Below are 22,961 nucleotides of genomic sequence, written 5' to 3'. Positions count from 1 at the left end.
AGTGAGTGCCAGGCGAGAACTTTAACCACTATGCTATTGTGCTGGGCCCTTCACTGGATTTTTGAAAATGAAAAGCCTCCCTTCCCAAAGTCTGGCTTTCAATCATGGATGAATATTTAGAAAAAACAACTACTGAGGCTATATTGTTTACTTCTGATAATTTTTTTAAAAAGAAAGACTACTAATTTTAATTCACCACAAATAATTCTTCTAAATACAAAGACTGATGCTAGCATGCTTTATTGAAAACTGAAGAGAGATTAATTTTCTAGCTTTCAAAAACAAGTAAATCACAGGTGATCTTTGTCAAGATTCTTGTCAAAGCTGTGCTTCTGTATGCAGTGTTCTTGAAAAGACGAAGGCTGTCCCCGTTGTTTTGTTCAGAGTTGAGTGCTTGGTCAGCACTCAACAAATAATAAGTCATAATGATGAGTTCTAAATCCAATTTGAAACTGTATGGGGGAAATTCAAGTGGTCCCAAGTGCCAGTGTTCTACAAATTAATTCCATCTGTAGAGTGACTGCAATTCCAGATTTTTATGTTCATGAAATAATTCAAATTATTCTCTTCTATTTTTAACTCCTGGAAGGGCTGGAGAGATTTTCACACTGAAGATTACATCCATGGCTTTCACCAAGCTGAAAAACAAGCTTTAATGTGAAGATCCATACAAGACCAAACTCGATGAGAAATGTGGAGTGTTGCTATGGCAATTCCATTTGCTGGAACTTTTCTGTGTTGGCTTCACGTTGACATTGCATTCTAAAAAGAACCACATGAAAAGGTGGATTGGCTGTGAAGACAAATGTGAAGCCAAGAAGATGGAAATTTCTCATCTTTCCTTTTCCAGGAGACAGAACATGTAGTCGTATTATAATGCCACCCCAAGGTAGTCAGAGGGCTGGCTGGGGAAGTGTCATTTTGAGAGTTCATAGAAATTCTGGGATCTATTTCTATTTGACTGAAGTGTAAAATGTCAGTATTAGGGTTATGAGCAAAATTGTAAGGTGAAGAAAGATGCTTAAGCTAAACTGAAAAATTGAAGACCTCTGGCTCCTTCCGAAATAATGATCTGTTTTCTGTGGTTGTGGGTGCATTATGTTGTTTTATTTTTAGTAGAATGTTGATATATTAAAACCTCATTTAAATCTAAGCATATAAAGCAAATAAGTCCATGTTTAAACACCTCTGACAGAGAAGGGAGGTTTGTTAATTCACTAAATGCCATTTCCTTGCAGATAGGTACTCCTTTTGGAAGACATTAATTCAGTTGTGTAAAGTAACCACCTCAATTAGAATCTGATTTCCAAACATTTTTTTCCCTAACTAATCTTACTTGAACTCTTCACAAACAACGCTGTGAAGTGAACTGTAGCATCATCTTTATTTTGCAAATAAAGACAAGCAGATTCAGAGAGAAATAGCAGAGCTAAGATCATTACACCAGCAAAACAGAAAATTTGTCAGTTGAATCTCAATCGATGTGTTACGAAGTAGAATTGTGACAAAATTCAATATAGATTGGGAATACTATTCCTAAGTAATTAGCTAATAGGTTAGAAAATTGTATTTTTATCATTATAGCACAAACTTCTTTTTCCAAGTTACAAAATACAGTTATTGAAGTGACAGTAGAAAAATAACTTGTTAGAGCTTTGTGGCCTCAAAATAATCAATTTTTCAACTTTAACACAGTAATAATTTTTTTTAAAGATTTACTTGTTTATTGGAAAGGCTGTTAGAGGGAGAAACAAAGAGAGATGTTGCCTCTGCTGATTGGCTCCCCAAATGGTCACAGCAGTCAGCATGGTGCTGCGTCAAAGCCAGGAGTCAGGAGTTTCTTCTACTTTCCTCCCTGTGGATGCGGGGACCGTTATTTTCTGCCTTCCCAGGCACTTCCAGCAGGGAGCTGGATCAGAAGTGGAGCTGCAAGGGCTCAAACCAACACTCATAAGGGATGCTGGTGGTGGCACAGGCACATACCACAGCACTGACCCCAGTAATGGCAATCTCTGGGGCTTTTACCATATAGCCTATTAAAAAAATTAGAAAGTAACAGTCTCTATCCTTGGAAAATCTATCAGTTACATGAAGAACATAAGAAACAAAGTAAGTATCTATTTAGGAGACAGCTGAATCTCTCTTTCTCTTTGTCTCTCTCTCTCTCTCTCTTTCTCTCTCATTTTTAATAAAAATCCACTTTCCCATAAACAGTGGGCTTATAGCTTATACTTCCATTTGACAACAATTATCTAAAGTCATTAGAAAATTTTCACTTTAATAGTGGTTTGCACTTTTTATTCCTCCTGATTTACCAGCCCTTTCTTAATCCTTCAGTACGATTCATCATGAAGCTGTGCCCTTAATCTCTTGTGACTGTTAAAATGTGTTACTATCCTAGCCCCATAGACCTTTGAAGTGGTGACCATCACTATAAGTGTACCAAAAAGCTTTTAAAATTCAGATTATAAGTAGGTAAGAAAAAATGATCACCATTTAAGCATCATAATGTAAACAGAAGCAGAGTATCTATTACTTTCCAGCTCTTCTGCTGTGTTGTTCTGTGAATATACTGGAATAGTAAAAAATAATAGTAATAACAATACACTTCAACATGAAGTCGCCACACTAGCAAGTTTTTAAAGGTATGATACATTGCAAAACAATTCTGACTTGCCTAAAGCAGGAGAGGATGGTAGGTTATTGCAGTTCCTGAAATGTGATGTTAGACATTTGCAGATAAGCAGGCCAAATCTATGTGCAAAGAAATTTTTGAAAATTGGAAAGGAATGTGATTAGACAGAAAGAAATAAAATAGAGGATTAAAATGAGGGAGAGAGGGAAAGAGGAATAGAGAAGACAGGGAGATGATAAGAGTTGTGGTTATAGCTTCTCAAATCCTTGACACTGTTTAGGAGTTTGCCTCTTTCTGATATTCATCTAGAAACTTTTTATGGGTTTGAGTATAAACTTTCAGGTTGAATCACTTGCCTGAAATTACTATTTTTCCTTATATTTTAATATATCTGATATTTAACCTACTGAAATTTCAACAAGAGGTCCATTTTTATCAAATTTTTCTATTATTTCCACTAAAAGGAACCAAATTGTTTCTTTACACTACAGATTCAACTGGCATAGACTCTGGTTACTGAACTTATTGTATTCCATTGCAATTATGCATTTACATTCAAGTCTCTCCTGCAACTCAAGTTCTTAGAAGGGAGTCATATTTTACTATCATCACTTTTTATCTGTCACAATAAAATGATAAAAAGTTTCTGTGTAAATTAATGGATAAACTTTGAAAGAGGACTCACTTGAAAGTATTTTGATTGACTATTGGCCTAGTCATTTAATTATTTACACTCAAAGAGCCAACATTTCATTTGAAAGACCTAATAACTAATAGTATGATTTTTAAATTATTACATTTTGAAGTTACACATGTTCTTATATACTAGTATGGCTCAAAATTGTGGAAAATGGTATTAATATTAACTTACTTTGCTATGAAATACTGAAATTCATGCAAGTAAGACGTTTGCAAAACATTCATGAAAAATATACATTACGAACAACACTGCTTAGGTTTCAAAATTTATTGTACTAAAAGAAGCTTTTAATTCTACTTTCCTTGAATTTTGAAGTTCACATCTATATTTGTGTAGCTTTTATATGGATATCGATCCATATTTACATGGATTCTGTCTATAAATTGCCCATAATATTGAACATGTTCTCCTATCATGTATATGTTAGGCACTATTGGGAGCATTCGAGTAAAATACATTGATGCCCTTAAGTAATCCTTTAAGTTAATTTTTAAAACTATCATATGTATCCTCTTTTTCTCATCTGACACAGGAAATAATGTTACTTGGAATACATCTCTCTGTTACTGAGCTATAATGAAGGAAAGTGCACGGAGTGCGGTGCTCAACTGAACACCTCCGTATCAGGAACCCTCAGGTGAAGAAACTCGTACTTATACTGGTTCTTTTCTGCCTTAGTGCTTCCTACAAAGTTGATCAGCCTCACGTTTCTAAAAGTATAGATTGATTTTACCTATTTTTAGTAATTGGAATGTTTACTACATTTAGAGAATTTAAACCTCAATCTTATTTTTATATATTCAATATTGGAAAGTTACAAAAGTGGATGCATAATCCTGAAATTATAGAAGGTTATCATCCAGCAGATCTGACATAAGCTGACATTTTCATGATGTGTATAGACATGTGACAATAAATAGAAAGGGATTTATGCTTGACAGAATGGTCTTACAAAGGGAAACTTTCATCTGGCTTCATATAAAGTAGAGCTGTTACTTCATCAAAGTAGAACTGTAACTTCAGAAAAGTTACAATTTCAAATTTCTTTCAAGATGATAGCATTATTGTTATTATTATTGCACTACTATGATAAGTTTATAATGTGGACTCAGATTTGCAACATCTCTCAAATGGAAACTGCTGTGATTTCAACATGATGTTAGTGTGTGTCCTCAGCAAGAGTTCACGTGCTGAAGTTTTTATTCTGATGATGATGATGTTGGGTGATGGTATTGAGCTTAATTACAGATTTGTAGGCCACTTAGTGGTAGATCTTTAGTGTTTTCTGTATGATTCCTTGGTACTTCTCAAGGGAGGCTTGCATAAAATCATGAGCCTCATTTTACCCTCTCTGGCTTCCTGTATGAAGATATGGTTGTTCTCACATGAGCTCCCCACAGTGTCACCCACCATTATGCGGTGCAGCTGATAGAGCTCTTGTCAGACCTGAAAAGATGTCATGCACTTGAACTTCCAAAATTGCAAGCTAAATAAACTTCTTTTCTTCATAAATGGGCTGTCATGGGTATTTTCGGTGTAATGACAAAATCTAATTGATACGGATAACTTTTGGAATTTGTTAGAAACAGGTTGAAGGAGAAAAATCAGGCATTGACTATGACAGCACAGGGCCTGGCCTGTTTCAATAGTCTGGAGCTACCATTTAGAGTTAAAGCAACTACTTAACTGAAATAGCATTTAAGCCAGGAAAACTCAATATTAAAGCTACTCTTGCATTTAGATGGAAAGTCACAGAAAGAGAGGTGAGCGTTTTCCCAGAAAGTAACTTTCCAAATGTTACAGATTGCATGTAGTTGTTTCTAAGTAAGGATTCTTGTAAATGACAGAGATAAGCAGAGCAGATCACCAACAGCTGCTTGTGACTGAAGCTCCACTGGGGTCTAGGAATGTGTGCTCGGGTCTATGCAATACAGCTTTATTCTTGCATGATTAAATAAAGCTTTTGTCAAAGTATCTTCAATAGCAGAATGGTTATGTCTCCACTGTACAGTAGGCAGCTTGAGTCTCAGTTTTTCATCCTGATTTGCCAGGTCTCTCCACACAGAATTTTGTCTTGCAGGCTTTATCTCATAGGCAATCAATTCAAGCGTAGTGGAGTTCCTGCTTAGGAAGTCATTTGTTTTGTCCCTCACTATCACCATGGCAATCCCCTAATGAAAGTTTTCCAAGAAACTTGAATTAATTTTTGGTAAGAAATATCCCCTTCTCATAAAATTGAATGCTTGGAGATTGTACTGATATCACAGGATGTTCCCAGAAAGGTGGCATTTGACTGTAACGATGTATAGGTTTCAAGAGAGAAATAGTCTCAGTCACCTCCAGACTCCATAGAACACATGTTCCCAGAATCCAGTGGTGTCAAGTCTCCTTAGCATCGAGACTGGGACTGTTAGGATGAGTCTTCCCAGAGCGGACTGAAAAAAAATGGCTGTATGCAGCTGTGCTCAACCACCCAAGTAAGATGATATGGTGACGTCATCATAATGGCACAAAGCAAATTCCTTCTCCCTTGAGTCCCGGAAATGGGTGTTCCCTAGGCATATGAGAGAAAGTGCTTCCCCTGTTTCCATTTGGATAATCTCTGACAGGGTTTGTTTCAGGATAAAAATACTTTCTCCAAAATCCAAACTATACAAATCCGTATACATACACACTAATTCTTTTAGCCAATCAGAAACTATGTCTCATGGATTTTGATGTTTTTGTTTTATTTGCGTTTCTTCACAGCAGTTTTTTTCTCATTAAATTCTTCACTGACTCATAAGTCATACCATGTCTTCAAGAAGGTTCTTGATATTCTTCTTCATTGTTTCAGTTACATATTAGTCACTTGGTAGCATGTTATTTAGCTTCATTGTACTGTAAATTTCTGTTTTTCTTCCTGTTGTTGATTTTGTTCTGTGGCTTTTCATTTAAGGGGATGTATAGTAACTGTGTAATGGAGACTATCACATCCAAATGTGAGGACACAATGCAGTATGCATCTCTACTTCCAGATCAAAGATAGATTCTCAATGAAACTCTTAACTATATCTTGATAATAGGATGCTGGACTCTCTGCTATTGTCCATGCCCACGATGATGGAATTATGACTGTTTATAAAGAACTATACTACTGTATTAACATAGGAGAAATCAGTGGTGATGGGGAAGGATTCCTGGGGACGGGGAAGGGAAATCCCAAAACCTATGGGACTGTATCATAAAACAATAGCAAAAATAAAAAGATGTGTGGAAAAGAATACTTAATTGTATGGTCTCAATTATGATCAAAGACCAAAACCTACGTTTCACATAGTTTTGAGAAATGTGTGCATGTATATATATATATGTGTGTGTGTGTGTATAATCTACATCTATACTTATATTTGTGTCTTTGTATCATGTGTATCTATATGTAAGGATACTACAGAATTTTGATGATATGGTATTAAAAGTTAATTTGGCCCAAAAACAGCTTAATTTAAAAGAATTGGATAATTTTTATAATATATATTTTCCTTGAACTTCTTGACGTATTGTTGCATATGCAATCAGGCACAAAAACATGTAAAAATAAAGTATATAAAGGAACATAAATATATATAAATATGAAAAAAGCATTTCTATATTTTACTAAAAATATTTTTGAAAACACATCTATAAAATATGTATGTGTATTTGAAATATGTTAAACTTGAGGCAGGCATTGTGTCTAGCAGCTAAGATGCGTTTTGAGGTCGCAAATCTCGAACTGGGATGCCTACCTTCAGCCTTGTCTCAGCTCCTGATTCTGGCTTCCTGTTGGTGCAGCACAAGATGGTCCATGAAGCTGGGCTCCCACCATGCATACAACAGACCTCAGTTTCGGCCTGCCTCAACACCAATTGTTGCAGGCATTTGGGGAGTAAATAAACAAACGGATGGGGGAAATCTATCTGATTTGTTTCTTTTTATATTTGTCTTTGTCTTTCTGAATCTCAAATAAATAAAATGATTGTAGAAATAGATTAAAATACATGTAAAATAGAGATGGGAAATGAAATGTTGCCAGAAATGTTTCTCTCTGAATCCTTATAGCAACATAAGTTTTTCTCTAAAATATATCTAATATTGTACACCAAATAATGTTACTTCTACAACTGGAGCAAAAAAACCAAAGTGTTATTTTCTTAAAGTATGCCAGTCAGTTATCAGAGCTTGTGATTTGAACTATGGTGAATGACCAGTGATGCGAATCCCTCAGGCTTGTTTTGGTAGTATTAAATCTGTCTGGTTGAAATTGGGCTGTGCTAGGACGGCCAAGGAGAGACACTCCTGGCTCTGTCTTCTACAGTCTCTGTATCAACTCTGGGGCACTAAATTGTCATAGATTTCTGTATTGATTCACATGTGTCTTAACTGTTACTATTCAATACATATTCACTGAAGGAATTAGTGAATTAAAAGCAAGTCTTATAACCATTTTAGTTACTACTGTTTTTATTTTAAAGATTTGGTTATTTTTATTGGAAAAGTAGGTTTACAGAGAGAGATCTTCCGTCTCCTTGCTCATTCCCCAGATGACCACAATGGCTGAAGCAGAGGTGACCCAAAGCCAGGAGCCAGGAGTTTCTTCTGGGTGTCGCATGTCAGTACAGGAACCCAAGGACTTGGGCCATGTAGTGCTGTTTTCCCGGGTCTATCGTTCTATTTCATTTTTCCTGAAAAGAGCTACTGGTAAAACATGGAGCAATTTTGCTATAAGAAAATGGGGACTATCAAAATAAGGATAGATAATAGAAAATACATTTGGGAAGAGAGTTAAAGGACTTGGGCCCCTGCCACCCATTCAGGAGAAAGAATGGAGTTTCTGCCTTCTAGCATTGGCCTGGCTCAGCCCTGGCCATTGTGTCTGTCTGGGACTGAATCAGCAGATGGAAAGGTAGAAGATAACTTTTCTCCCTTCTCCTGCCTACCCCTTCCTCCCTTCCTGTCTGCTCACTCTTTCTTCTTCTTGCCCTCCTCTTCCTTCTCTCTCCACAATGGCTTGGAAAAAAAACAAATACATAAATTTTAAAAAATTCAAAAGTTAATCATTATTTTAACAGAGTCGAGGCTATGGATATTTGCTATTTAGTACTTACTGAAAAGAATTCATGTTCACTGGTATGGACTAGTGTCCCTATTTTTGAGTAAACAATAAAATGTCTTGGTGCTTTGATTCTTTAAAAAAGATTTATTTATTTTTATTGGAAAGTCAGGTATAGAGAGAAGAAGAGACAGAGAGGAAGATCCTACCTACAAAGATTCACTCCCCAAGTGGCCGCAGTGGCAGAACCTGAGCCGATCCAAAGCCAGGAGCCTGGAGCTTCTTCCATGTCTCCAGCAGGTGCTGGGTCCCAAGGCTTTGGGCTATCCTTGAATGCGTTTCCAGGCCAAAAACAGGGAACTGGATGGGAAATGCAGCTGCCGTGATTAGAACTGGCACCCATAGGGTATCCCAGCAGTGTGTGCAAGGAAAGTACTTATGCCACTAGGCTACTGTGATGGGCCCCCACTTTTTTTCCCCTGAAAATCCAACATTTCCATATTCTTCAATAAAAATTCAAGCAGTCAACAAACGTATGCACTATATTACAATGCCCAGTATTTATCTCCAGTACTTAGTTAAGTAGAGAACAATTAAACCTAAAGTAACTGTGATAAAACAGAAATTTAATAAACAAAATGAATGAGTTTTTTTTAAAGTGATACTTTTTAAACAATTCTTTTCATTTTTCAAAGAAAAGATATGTTTTCCACACAATTGTTCCAAAAAAGTGCCAGAGAAATAAATGTCAAGGCTTTGCAAAAAAGAAAACAGAGCCCCTACACTTTTTTTTAATCGCTGATGTAGCCGCTATTCTCTGAGATTTAATGAGCAAAATCCTGCTCAATCACCTTTAAGCTTCAACTTCCTCTTCCTAATTGCTACATGTTTCGTGACATCTACCTTATAGAGTAATTTTGCTATTTCCTTTTGTTCTTTGCTATCTTAAAACAAAAATTAATTAAAATTATTTTTCTTTCTGTAGACATGAAAAGTTCTTCATTCCTTTACTATTCTGGAAGCAAAATGAATTGAAATGATGGGCTGGATCAGAAGTAATTATTTAAATTGCTTTAGTTTTAAATTGAAAAAGACAAAAGCATATTTTCATGTAAGGCTAGCTCCTTTTAAATAAGCTCCTGCAGGCATCTTGTTACAATCTGCCTGACCAGCGTCCACTAGATGACACTGTTGTATAAGCACAATAACAAGCGGTGAGCACTTTGACAATAACTTATTTATCATACATATATATTTAGATATTGTTAGTATCTTTCTTTTAGGATGAGACTGGCTTAGCATTTTTAATTGGATATGGCTGACAACTGAGTTCACATTCAAAGGTTAAAATATAAGGGAGAAAAAGAAACATGAATTCCATAGCATTCATATTTTTGTAATACAAAAATCTTGCCAAATCTGTATATTTCACAGTAAAAATAGATTTCATTACGAATTTTAAATTGTGCCATTTTAAGTCAAATGACGATGATTGTTCTGACAATGTTAGTTTTCAAGAGAATGTTTTGTCACTGATGTTATTTTCTTTCTCTCTTCACTGCATCCTTCCTCCCTTGTCTTTTTAGTTCTGTCTTGATTCTTGATGGAGACCCTACGGAGTACAATGCGAAAATGATGGGAAGAATCAATTGTCTTAAACCAACAGCCTCCAGGGCACGTTGTTGCCAAGCTAGGAAACTTCAGGCTCAGACAACTTGCAAAAAAAAAAAAAAAAAACATCGCAATCATGATGTAACTGTGTAGATAGAGCGATGTAAGCAAACTTTGACAGCAATTATGCACACATTTCTGGGCTTAGAGATTTTTAATGTAAAGCCTTGTCTGGAAACAACAGACAGATTACTGAGATTTTCCCAGATATTAAGGTTCCATTACATTACAGCCTTAGTCTTACATTGATGCTCAAAATCACTGTTAAATTAACCTTATTTGCTGTGGTTTCAATTTAACACAAACAGTGAAGTAAAGGCACCTGTGCTCCATGCTCTCTATTGCACACAGTAATCTCAAGCTGTTTACCTGGAAAGCCTATAAGAAAATTATTCAAAGTATTTGTGGCCAGTGAGGTGTTTTTTAGTATTTAGCATGTCTCAGAAGGCACCTTGTGGTTTTTCTTTCTTTCTTTCTTTTTTTTTTTTTTGCTTGTTTTTGTTGTGTCTTGTTTTTGTTCTTGTAAACCAGTTAGAGCTGGGGCAGCTGAGTTTGAGAAGCCTTGCACTTCAGTGAGAAACCTTCTACATTCAGTCATATCTGCTTCCAAGTAGAACATGCTGCACTCCCCCATGGCTGGACTCCACTCCACTATGTTTCATCAGTGCAGTTGGCAAACAGAACTCAGATTACATCTATGACAATGAATAGAAAAGAATAGAAAGGGAATTTACATTTTAAAATTCATTTGAGCAATCATGGATATTATGCTTCAACAACTAGATGCTCTCTCTTTTTTTAAAGATTTATTTATTTTTATTGCAAACTCAGAGATATGTAGAGAGGAGGAGAGACAGAGAGGAAGATCTTTTGTCCGATCCGAAGCCAGGAGCCAGGAAATTCTTACAGGTCTCCCGCGCAGGTGCTGGATGGGAAGTGGAGCCGCTAGGATTAGAACCAGAGCCCATATGGGATCCCGCTGCGTTCAAGGCAAGGACTTTGGCTGCTAGGCCACCGTGCCAGGCCCAATTGGATGTTCTCTTACAAGTATATAAAAGGAGTTTGGATCAGGTGAACCGCATATATAATTAATTTCCCTTTTTCTTTTTATCTCTGTTCAGTCTGGCTTTCTTTTCTGTTTGCTTTTTTTCTTCTTTCTGCTTGTTCTAAAAGGACAACTATTTTGTTTATCCTTAAGTGCAATCTATAATGTAGAGTGAATTTTATAAGTCAGCTACTCCATCTGGGTAGATTGCATAATCTATTAAGACCAAGTTCCTGGCATTACATAATATTGTGTATGTTTTTATGAAGATTAAGTGAGATCATAATATTTGTGAAGTTCATGGTAACTTTTGGATATGTAATAAATGTGAAGAAAATGTTTCCTCTAAAATATGTCTTCATCCATACATCTTCTTGCCTTCAGCCTATAGTGTCTGTTAGGCTTTTCCTAACTATCCTGCCTATTTTGATTTGGTGAAGCTTTGTCCTCCTAAGAGTTGTTAGAAGTGTGTTCCCCAATATGGTGGTGTCAAGATGGTAGAAAGTTTAACAGGCTAACCTGATAGAAGGGCACTGAGGCTCCACCTTCAGCAGGTCTCCTGGACTGTATTAGTTTCCCTTAGAGGGGATTATTCTAGGAATGGCAAGCTGGCAACTATCAAAACATCTGCCATGAAGCCCTTACCAGAGCCAAGCAGATGCAGCTGCTATGACCTTCAGTTTCTACTACTGTGAGCTAAATAAACCTCTTTTCTTTATAAAGTATTCAGTCTTGGAGATTTTGTTAAGAAAATAAAAATGAACTAAGAACACTTTCTTGATGACACTATCTACAATCTCATTATTTTTAAATTAAATATTATGCCTATCTTTCTATTTGACAAGCCAGAGTGTGGCATACATTGTATTAACTAGGACTAAAAGAAGTTAGGAGACACCACAGCTTGTCAACATATTCTCATGAGCCTATGATTTTTAAATGTCTTTATAGTTTAATATAAGCAAGAGGGTTTCTGAGCTGTTGAGTCCCAGAATTGAACATTGGGCAGGACATAGGAGGGGATTGTAGAGCTGCACATCGGCAATTCTTGCTTTCTGGACCCTATTCTGCCAAACAATACACTTCACAGGATTGAGTTGAGTGCCCTTGTCAGTGGTTTAAAACTTGCGTTAGGGCCAATATGTGACAAGAGCAGATTAAGTCAGCACTTGCAACTCTAGCACACTGTCTCAGAGTGCCTGTTTGAGCCCTGTTCTCTGAGTTTCTGGTCCAGCTTTGTGCTGATGTGACTGGGAAGACAGCATAAGATGTTCCTGGTTCTTGCATTGCTTCCAACTTCATGCAAGACCAGGAAGTTTTTTTTTTTTTTTTTTCTGGTTTCTAGCTTTGATCTGACCCAAGACTGGACTGATGTTGCTACTTGGGGAATGAACCAGTGGATAGAAGGTGAGAGAGAGAGAGACAGAGAGAGAGAGAGAGTGTGTGTGTGTGTGTGTGTATCTTCTCTTCATGTTGCATTACCTTTTAAATAAGTAAGAATTTTTTTTCCTAAAGAAATAATGTTCTATTTTAGAATAGGGAATATAGAAGGACCTACCTATACATTAGGAACATTAAATCAACTCTCCTATAACTTTGTTTAGGCTTTCATCATTCGATGTCCTTCACAGTTAGGGAATTCAGATTTTCCGTAAGGGAGAAATTTTTTAAGCTGAATATTTTGAATCAGCAGAACAGCCCCAAATGAGTAAACAATCCTACTTAAATATAGGGATATGTGCACCTAGAGACTTCTACGTCCCTGAAACATATGGGTGGCATGCTTTTTCAAAATTAAAATACTTCAGAATCTAGACTTATTTCTTTATCTTTCATGCACAAATTGCTAATTTCTTGGTAACAGGTGTGTTTAATTTTAATCGGAAGGAATGTTTAGGAAGCCTATTCTCAAACATAAGCTGAAGATAATATACGACTATAATTTACTTTTTAAAAAATTAGTATTGTACAGACAAGTTCAAGTGATCTCAAGGGCTGAATCATCGGGGAAATAGGTGCAATTTCTTTGCATTATTAGACTTAGGTATCTGACTTTTCTGAGTAAACAATTGGTTCAAACATATCCATTTTTTCTACTTCTCCTTAGTGTGTATTGGTGATGCCTGCAAAAGCATGCACTTCACACCTGAGATTTGGTAATATATCTAGGGAATGGAGATACTATTGTTTTATGACTTATTCTGAGGATTAAGCCCAATATCAGGAGTGTGAACTTTTTTTTTGAGGAAGGATGTAGTAAGTGAAGAGTGAAGTAAGTGTTGTCAAAGCATTTCATGCTTCTAAGATACCCACAATTAATAAGAAAATCAGAATTAAATTATTAAGATATACTTAAAACCATGAGTAGTGAAACTGAAGTGGTTTATGTTTCACTTCATCAAGCTACCATTAAGTTGGCACATTCTTGTTTGAACACAGACAACTGATGTTTGATTTTCATGTGAGAAAAAAATCTTTCAGCAGTTGGATTCACTCAGATAGTGAGGTGGAGTGTATCTCTTATTGGAAACGTTCTAATTTCTTTGTTAGAATGGTGCAGATATCTGTTTTCCTGTTACAGGTATGATGGTGATATTCCTCATTGAAAGGAAGCAACCTCTGGACACTTCTTAGTCTTTTCCCAACTAAATCACCGTACAATTTGCTTGTTTATTGTCTCGCTTTGTCTCATTAACACAAAACCCCCTAGGAGAGTAACAGTTGCAGTGTGTGTTATTCATCAACTCATCAGCATATCTCCCATATTCACAATTATGTCTGACACATAATAGTTGGCATAAAAATGACTTTTGTTGTTCCTGATTTTTTTTTTATCATATGAAAGTCTGGATTAGATAATGTTTAAGATTCTCTCAACCTTGAAGGAACTCTAAAAAAATGTGTTGAGTTCTATATATTAAACAGGTGAGACCAGCTTTATGGAGCTGCAAGTTAGGCCACCACTTGCAATGCCAGCATTCTCATATCATTCCGGGTTGGAAATCTGGCTGCTTCATGTCTGATTAAGCTCTCTGCTAATGCTCCTGGGAAAGCAGCAGAAGATGATAAAATAAACGTGGGCACCTGTCACCCACTTGGGAGACTGAGATGTAATTTCAGTTTTATGGCTTCAAAGTAGTCCAACTATGACTGTTGTTGCCATTTATGTGTGAACCAGTGAATGGGAGATATCTTCCTGTCTCCTTCTTCCTTTATCTCTCAAATGAATTAAATAATGTGCTTAAAAATAAATAAATAAAATGTTACTGAGTTTATTAAAGAAATGTAGTTGAGGCTGCTGGTATCCCATGTGGGTGCCAGCTCATGTCCCAGGTACTATGCTTCCAATCCAGTTCCCTGCTTATGGCGTGAAAAGCAGCTGAAGACAGCCCAAGTGTTTGAGTCTTTGCCACCCATGTGGCAGACTCAGACGAAGCTCCTGGCTTCTGGTTTGGATTGGGTCAGCTCAGGTTGTTGTGGCCATTTTGCCATTTTGCCATTTGGTTGGTTCATTTACAGAGCCAGCAGATGAAAGATCTCTCTCTGTCTCTTGTGTCTCTGAGAATCTCTGACTTTCAAATAAAAATAAATATAAAAAAGACACAATTGTGTTTCATTTATCTTTTTGAGCATCGTGAAATTAATAGTATCTCTATATTCTATCCCCAGAATAAAGATGTGAAGAAAAACAAAAACTGCTACTTTTTAAAAATATGAGCTATATTTATTTTCTTTTTTATTTGGGTCCATACAGGTGACTCAAATGACATCAGTATCGGTCAGCATTCTATACCATAGAACAGGATGGGAAAGAGACAGTAGGTAACATGGAATGTCAATTCCAATGATAACCAACACAGACAGTTTTGACAGTAGAGAATCAGTATGTGCAGGCTGAATAAAATGCATTAGATGGTTTAGCAGATCACTCTGGGGAAAGAAAGAACACTTCAAAAAAAGTTTTGAGAAGAGGGTTTCAAAGAGATTGTAAACTTAGTCTATACTTCAAGGAAATTTTATAAGCCTACTCCTTAGTACCATGAGTTGATAGTAAATGAATTAACTAAATAGGGTTTTGGAACCTGTAAATTGACTAAAACCTCTTGTAGACACCAAAGAGAAACACTCCTGAAGTCTTCAAACACTAGAAGACCATTTAAAAGCATTTAGTCAGACCCAAAGTGAGATTGTTATGTGAATATAGGAGGTAATGTTAGTTCTGTGATTTGTGATCAAATCAATTTATGGAACTATAGGTGATGTATTAGTAAGCACTATAATTGTAATGCACCTAGTTAATATGAGTCATTGTAAATTGTTAAAAAGGGAAGCCTCAATCTCAAATTATTGCAAAAGCAGAAAGGCTACTACTTTTTTTTTTTTTTAAAGATTTATTTTAGGGCCCGGCGGCGTGGCTTAGCGGCTAAAGTCCTCGCCTTGAAAGCCCCGGGATCCCATATGGGCGCCGGTTCTAATCCCGGCAGCTCCACTTCCCATCCAGCTCCCTGCTTGTGGCCTGGGAAAGCAGTCGAGGACGGCCCAAAGCTTTGGGACCCTGCACCCGCGTGGGAGACCCGGAAGAGGTTCCTGGTCCCGGCATCGGATTGGCGCATACCAGCCCGTTGCGGCTCACTTAGGGAGTGAAACATCGGATGGAAGATCTTCCTCTCTGTCTCTCCTCCTCTCTGTATATCCGGCTTTCCAATAACAATAAAATCTTTAAAAAAAAAAAAGATTTATTTTATTTTTTATTACAAAGTCAGATATACTGAGAGGAGGAGAGATAGAGAGGAAGTGGAGCTGCCGGGATTAGAACCAGCGGCCATATGGGATCAAGGCAAGGACCTTAGCCACTAGGCCACGCTGCTGAGCCCAAGGCTACTACTTTTGATAATTTATTTCATTATTATGCAGTTTGCTCAGACATCTTATTTCTTCTGATTTTTTGTATGTGATTATCAAAGAAGAAGTGATCTATAAATAGAATACCCTAGCCTGCAATTGGCAACAGCATGACCTGATCCAGTGACTTTCAAACATTTTTTTTTCAAAATAAACTTTCACAGAGAATTTTGATGTACAAAAGAAGAAGACTGAAGAAAGAGTTCTTTGGTGGTTTACATCTGGTGATGGTGTTCATCAGAAAATATTTTATTTTCTTTCCAAACCCCAAATTATCATCGGAGACATTTGAATTTCCATAGGTAAGAGCCCACAACCACGGCCCTCAAGTGAGCACATTGTAAGAAAAATACAAGTGCCAGGGTTCAAGTCTCAATGTTAAGTTAAATGTCCCTCTGGGGTCATAGGAAAAGCAAGGAAATGCACTCACATTGACCCTCTGAGGACTGGCTCAAAACATTAGCCCCATCCCATTTTAGAATTCTTTTCTGTAAAATATGATTATTAGCAGTTACATTGTTCCTCCTGCAGCACGCAGATGCCAAAAAGATTAATGAATGAGTGTTGGTAAGGCTCCAAAGCATTTCTTGAAGAATGGCTATAGCTAAGGTAAAAAAAAAAAAAAAGAAAGAAACATCTCACCAATATACCAATATACTTTTATTCTAACCAGAAAACTCTTTGAGAGAATCCAGAAACAAACATCTAAGACTCTAAGTTGATAGTGTCATTTCCAATACACTTCTTCATTTGGAGTGTGGCATGGTTATTAGGGTCAGACAAGGATGCACACTACCGCTTTCTCATGCTGGATGTGCTGAAAGAAGCTGTAGTGGAAGAGCAGTGAAGTTAGTGGAGCTGGCAGCTGAGGACTCCTGAGACGCAGGGCAGCAAGGGTAACCGAGAGGGTAGAAGAAAAACACAGACAGGAATCCTCTCAGCATTGCTGGGAAGCAGAATTATTGATGTATGGATGTTTTAAACCAAGAAGGACCTGCCTATAATACACAAGCAGGTTCGTCAAAGTGTGCCAAGTGGGTAGAAAATCTCCTTGGTCTCCTTCCACAGCTATTGAAAAACAAAAGGAATCTTGCTCACCTGTTGGCAGCATTTCCTACATTTTGATTCTCTTTACCTAGACTAGCCCTAATCATCAAGCAGAGACAAACTTGTTTTCAGGTGAGAAGCGCAATAGTTCCGAGTTGAATCCCTGATGTGCACACCCTTTTCATCTGCCTCCTGTGAGGCACGAATTCTTTTGCTGCTAGGTCAAAACATTTCAGTGGAATTCTCAACACCGTGATACCTGTTACCAATGTTTGCCTTTTTCCAGCTTCAAACTGATGATGGAAAATCATCCTGAAGCACTGTCTGACTTCATCTGCCTGTGCTCAGAATCATGTCATCATGCCCTCATGTGGACATCACACTTGTTAAGTTCTTTGTACAGTTTTCAAGGTCCTTCATTGTCTGAACCCAACTTATATTAAGTCCTTTAACTCACTGCATGGCCTTGACTCAACATGTCATATTTCTCATTATTCTCACACTTCAATCCACATTCTTTTATTCTGTGCTTCCCTACTGACAATGTAAATTCTCTTTCCACTATGGATAACTATAGAAACACTAGTAATTCTATCAATCATGTAAATTCTGATTTGTGTAACTCTTCTCCACAAAATCTCAAACCTCTTCTCCTTTTCTCATTTTAACGTATCCTTTTCTCATTTTAACGTATTGGGCATTTGCAATTAGATTGGAATCCAAAATCCATGGTACACCTATTGTTTGCGACTCAATTAACTTCTTTGAGCTTCAGTTTGATAACCTGTGCATGGAATAAAGAATGAGTATATTTATCAAACACGTGGGGTAATGTAATTAAAATATAACCCATTGTGGTATCAAAAATTTAAAATGCATGCATATTTTTATAATGCATATTTTCCATTTTAAAGATTTTGTGTGTGCATGGATTTTAAATTTGGGCACCAACTTAAACTTATCATTTCTATTTTTCCATGAACATTTTGAAATTCTCTCATGCATTTAAATGAGCTCAATGTATATACCTTGGCATGGATGAAGTATTAGCCAACTGTTTACTGACTAGCAGAAGGAAAGAAGCAAGAAAGGTAGAGTGAGGAGGAAACGCAAGTTGATGTAGTATTAATGCACTACTTACTATCTTAGAAGAGTGGAACCATTCATTCTTGCTTGTCAATTCTAGAATGAGCATACATTCTATGAAGGGATGTCTTGAAAGATCAGTGCCAGTGCAGTTAGACAGGTCTGTGCAACTTATAAGTTGTATATTGGAGGAGCCACATTGCTGGAGTGTCTGTGTGAGCTTTCTCCTCAACTATTGCAACTTTCTATTTCTGAGTAAAATCTTTCAGATTTGTTTACCTCAAGATGCAGCTTCCAGCATCATGCCTGCTTCATTGTTGTATTCTTTAAATTTTCTTTTACTGACAAAGTGAAAAATTTGGCTTTGAAGTCACAGGGAGCCGCGTTGTCAGTTACTGCAGGAACCCATGGAAGTACATGTGAAAGCAGGCATTAGAAGCGGTGGAGATCAGAGGGCATTTCAAAAGCTGCAGGAGCTATTCAGATTCTCTTAGTTAAAGGGGCTCTGATGCCAGAAGATGGTGTGCTGGACTCTGCTGTGCTACCCGTGTGAATTGTATTTGTGGTTTAAGCATAGGAAGCTCTGATTTTAAATTTCCAGTTTCAGGGGAAAATGAATTGCTGCTCTGGGACACATCCAGCAGCCCTTCCAGAGGATTCACAAGCCATGCTGTTCTGTGTTTCTGCAATTCCTGGGGAGGATTTAGGCCAAAAAAGATGAGAGGGAAAGGGGAGATGGTTTCTCCATTTGTGCATCTTACCTCAGCTTGAAACGATTATTTCAGTGTTGATCTCTGACACCCAAGTGTGCTGAAGGCTTGCAGATATTGCTCAAAAATTTGCATTGATCTGCTGATTTGAAGAGTTGTTTTTTGCACCAGTGTAAGGCCATGGCCTTTCCCACCCCCCCCTCCCCCCAAGTACCAAATGTAAAGAAAGTAATGCAGTTAGCTATGGACATCCTGGCCCTGGAGTTCCTCTGACAACTGAGTTTGACAACTGAGAAAGAAAGAAGAGGAAGAAACTCTCCTGGTTTGTTTCACTCTCTGCAAAGTGATGCAATCCAGGATGAGCTGACTGGCCGAACTCCGATGCCGGGTTGCATAAAGACAGCAAAATGCACCATAGCCTCTCTCTAAAAGCTTTTTAAGGACAGAGAAGAAAATGCGTCCAGGACTCTCTTCATGGAAACAGAATTTTTCTCCTGCTGCAGCCCAGTTGGCTCTTTTGTATTGTCATAGCATACTGCCGCATGATGGTGATCATTTGCTTAAAGAAATGTGAAAATGCATATTAAATTTTATTACTTTTGGATGGAATACATTGAGAAAATAATGCCATACATCTCTCATATTTGAATCAAGTTTCTCAGTTGCAGAAACAACAGCAAGAGCAAATGACAACATTTTTCCTTTTATTTGCATCCATACAGTACATTTCCATTCTGGGAATCAGATGGGACATGCTTTGTACAACAGAAATCAAAACACTGGTATGAAAAGAAACAATGGTAGTGATTCAGCACCAACTTCTTACATAAAAAATTATTCCATATGATAATCTACTTGTGCTGCATATTCAGTTTTGATATGTAACCTTTGAAATAAATTGGAATATTCTTTCCTGCTACTCTTGGCACATGCCGAGTGATCATAAACAATAATCTTATAAAGGTCACCTGCTCGATAAACTCTGCCTTTGGCAAGAAGGATAAGGGCTACTCAGGGATAATTTTTTCTTTCTGTGAGATTCTTAATTTATTTTTTTTTCTTTGAAGCCCCAAACACAAAAATCCTTACTCCATATACACTCATAAGATTTCTGGAATACAGATCGTTTTTCTTTTTTTTTTTTCTATAGTATATTCTTTATTTAAACTTAAATTGGCTGGTCAAAAGTAGGCAAAGCAGTTTGGGCAGGGAGTGAAGGATTTAAAATTATTCAAGCAAATAGTAATTGCTTATTTTAAAGTAAATCATTTAGTTTCAATTTTTCTTTACCAACATTTATTTATGTGGTTGGTCATGGTTAAATAATATAACCGTGATGTTTTGTTTTACCGAATTTATTTACATATAAAATGTAAGGAATCTTCTAACAGACCCCAAAAGAGCTTAACACTGATTTACCACAGTAACTTCACTTTCTCACGTACAAACTGAAAAGTGTATTTGTTAAAACAGATCAAGCCATATCAGTTGTGATTTTTACCTTTATTCTTTATTCTTTATTCTTGCATTACGGCACTTGCAAACACCTTACCTTAGAATATCCTAATTATATCTGCCAGCAGATAACACAAATTACTATCTCCTTTTCAAGATAAAGATACATGAAGGAACTTTTTTGCCACAAACCTATCTAAAAATGTTTACATGAATTCTACCTGTAATATTTTGTTATTCTTAATTCAGTATGGAAGAGATATGAAAATGGTGTCAAGATAGACATCACACAGAAGCCTATTGGGCAGGATTCACCTGCAATCCTGATCTACAGCGCATTCATTTCATGTCTCTTTGCAAATTCTAACTGATTCATGAGAATTTGCCATTTTCAGGATCAATTTACTAAAATGGTTTTATTTTATTTTATACTTTGTTCTTAAAATACCTAAAGCAATTGAAAAAATTCATTGTAACTTTAATTTTTCATGACAGGTTTTCTTTTTAAATTTTTGAAGTATACTTTCTTAAATGTCTTAGATTCACATAAGCCACGACTCCCCCTTCTCCCCTTCTCTCAGTATGGCTTATGTCTTAAGCTTTCAAATAAAGTGAACTGATTCCATTTTGTTAGGTGTATGATGAGAAGAGTTTTTGAGTTATTGCTATTTGGGCTGAGCTTTGAAGTAAAGTGAATGCTAGGGAACATGGTACAGGAACGCTGTCCAGTCAAGCAAAGTAGGATCATGATACGTCTCTTTTCACCCATGTCTTCTAAAATTAGTAAATACTGATACAATAAAAATGGGTTTTTGGATTAGAGAGTTGGGAGATATTTTCTCAAGATTTCACATTCTTCTCTTATAATTCAAAAGTAGAATCTTGCTGTAGAACAGTGGCCTTATCAGGAGTACACTGTGCTAAGAATAAAAGTAATCCGTTATGGGTTTGGATAAGCCCAGTAAATGTTGTTAAAATGTAGATGTGAGTTTCCCCACATTTTTGTCAGTCACTGAAATGACAGAAAAATACAAATTAATGCAAGCCCAGTTGAACTTAACTTTGGTTAAAAAAAAAAGGTGAACAATGTGGTCACTGTCTATGAACCAACCATTATGGTCATAATTGTTTCCCACAAAGATTCCTTCTTTGTTAAAGAATAAATCAGGAAATTTCACTTACTTTCAAACTTTGCAGGTCATTTTTATGCACTAATGGTGAATTTTTTTTGTTCAGTAATTCCTTCTTAAAAGGCCTGTTTAATTTTGAAAGCCAGAGACACACACACAGAGAAAGGATGGAGAGTGAAAGAGTGATCTTGCATTTGTTGATTCATTTTTCAGATGGTTTCAATGGTTAGTGCCAGGCCAGGTGGAAGTCACGAGCCAGCAACTTCTTCCATGTCTCTCACATGGGTGGCAGAGTTCAAAACAATTGAGCACATTTTGCTGATTTCCCTAGAGAGCTGGAGCTGAAGCAGAACAGCCAACACAGAAACCTGTGCCCATATGGGATTCTGGTGTCAGGGTGCAACTTTACCTGTTATGCTACCATGCCAGCCCCACTCTGGATACCTGTTAGATTGAAACTTAAGTAGACATAAAATATCTACTCAAAACATAAAATCTAAGGTAATTCACTTTAAATTTTTAAACAGGAGTGGATATGTTTGAAACAAAATATGCTGGTAATATGTGGTGGACAGATGGACAAGACAGAAATTCAGAACTGAACATATTTCAGGAACTGTGAATACATTTTCCAGCATATCTTCCATGCCTCTTTTTTCCCACTCGTTTCCCTCTTTATAATGCTACTCTAATTGTCTAGCACCTATAGGAATGAATCTAGAAAAAGTGACTTGAGTTTCTAAATCCTGTAAGAATTTGCATTTATCTTGTCAAGAGGAGAACCAAAGGCAGGAAAGTTTCTGTGAAATATTCTAATTAATCCAACTCACCATATTTTGCATTCTGAAAATCCCATCAACTGACACTCAATTCTTATTTTAAGAATGAAAAGAGCAAGGGTGTTCTCCAGGTGGGGAAAGAAAGAATTAAATGAAAAGAAATGAATGGAACTGAATGGAACAACTAAAAGCAGAAACTTCTACATAAACATCACCCGTCTTTCTCTACTTTCCTTCCAGCAACCTCTGACTCCTGAGACCCGATCCAATTGTTAAGGCAGCACGTCATTGTTTCAGAAAAAACCAAAAACTTTTACCAAGTTGTCTTAACATAAGCCAGCTTGTTAGTCAGCCTCTGCAGTCTGGGTGTCTCATCTGCCACACATAAGTAGCAGTCCTAATGGTTGATGAATGTGTTTTTTTTTTTTTCTTTTTATTTTCCAAGCAAAATATGCCACTCAGTACTAAGTAAAGCAGAAAGAGGCCCATTTTCTGACACTATGCACTTGAGAACGAGTTTGGACAATCTCTGCCCAGATGTCAGTGTGCAGATGCATATTTGAGACATTCTTTTTCCTGATTAGCATGCAGCCAGAACACCTGCTTTGCTGCCTGGAGGAATCATATTAAAAATGAAGATACACCTGCAGTCCGATATTTGCACGTTATTTATAAACAAATCTCTTCATGTTTGGGCGAATATTATCACATCTGTCTAAAGGCATATAAA

At 36.9% G+C, this 22,961-nt stretch overlaps 1 long non-coding RNA gene across 1 annotated transcript; it reads left to right on the top strand.

Moving 5' to 3' along the window:
* The first annotated feature begins 335 nt into the window (after positions 1-335).
* LOC131479591 (uncharacterized) lies at positions 336-6,535 on the top strand. Its single transcript, XR_009244995.1, has 3 exons — positions 336-889; positions 3,907-3,972; positions 6,353-6,535. It is a non-coding gene; the product is annotated as an uncharacterized LOC131479591 (long non-coding RNA).
* The last annotated feature ends 16,426 nt before the right edge of the window (positions 6,536-22,961 follow it).

The sequence above is a fragment of the Ochotona princeps genome, chromosome 2 (genome assembly GCF_030435755.1).
Source record: "Ochotona princeps isolate mOchPri1 chromosome 2, mOchPri1.hap1, whole genome shotgun sequence".
NCBI lineage: Eukaryota > Metazoa > Chordata > Mammalia > Lagomorpha > Ochotonidae > Ochotona > Ochotona princeps.
Note: the sequence above shows the minus strand (reverse complement) of the source record. Positions and strands in the feature narration are given on the sequence as shown.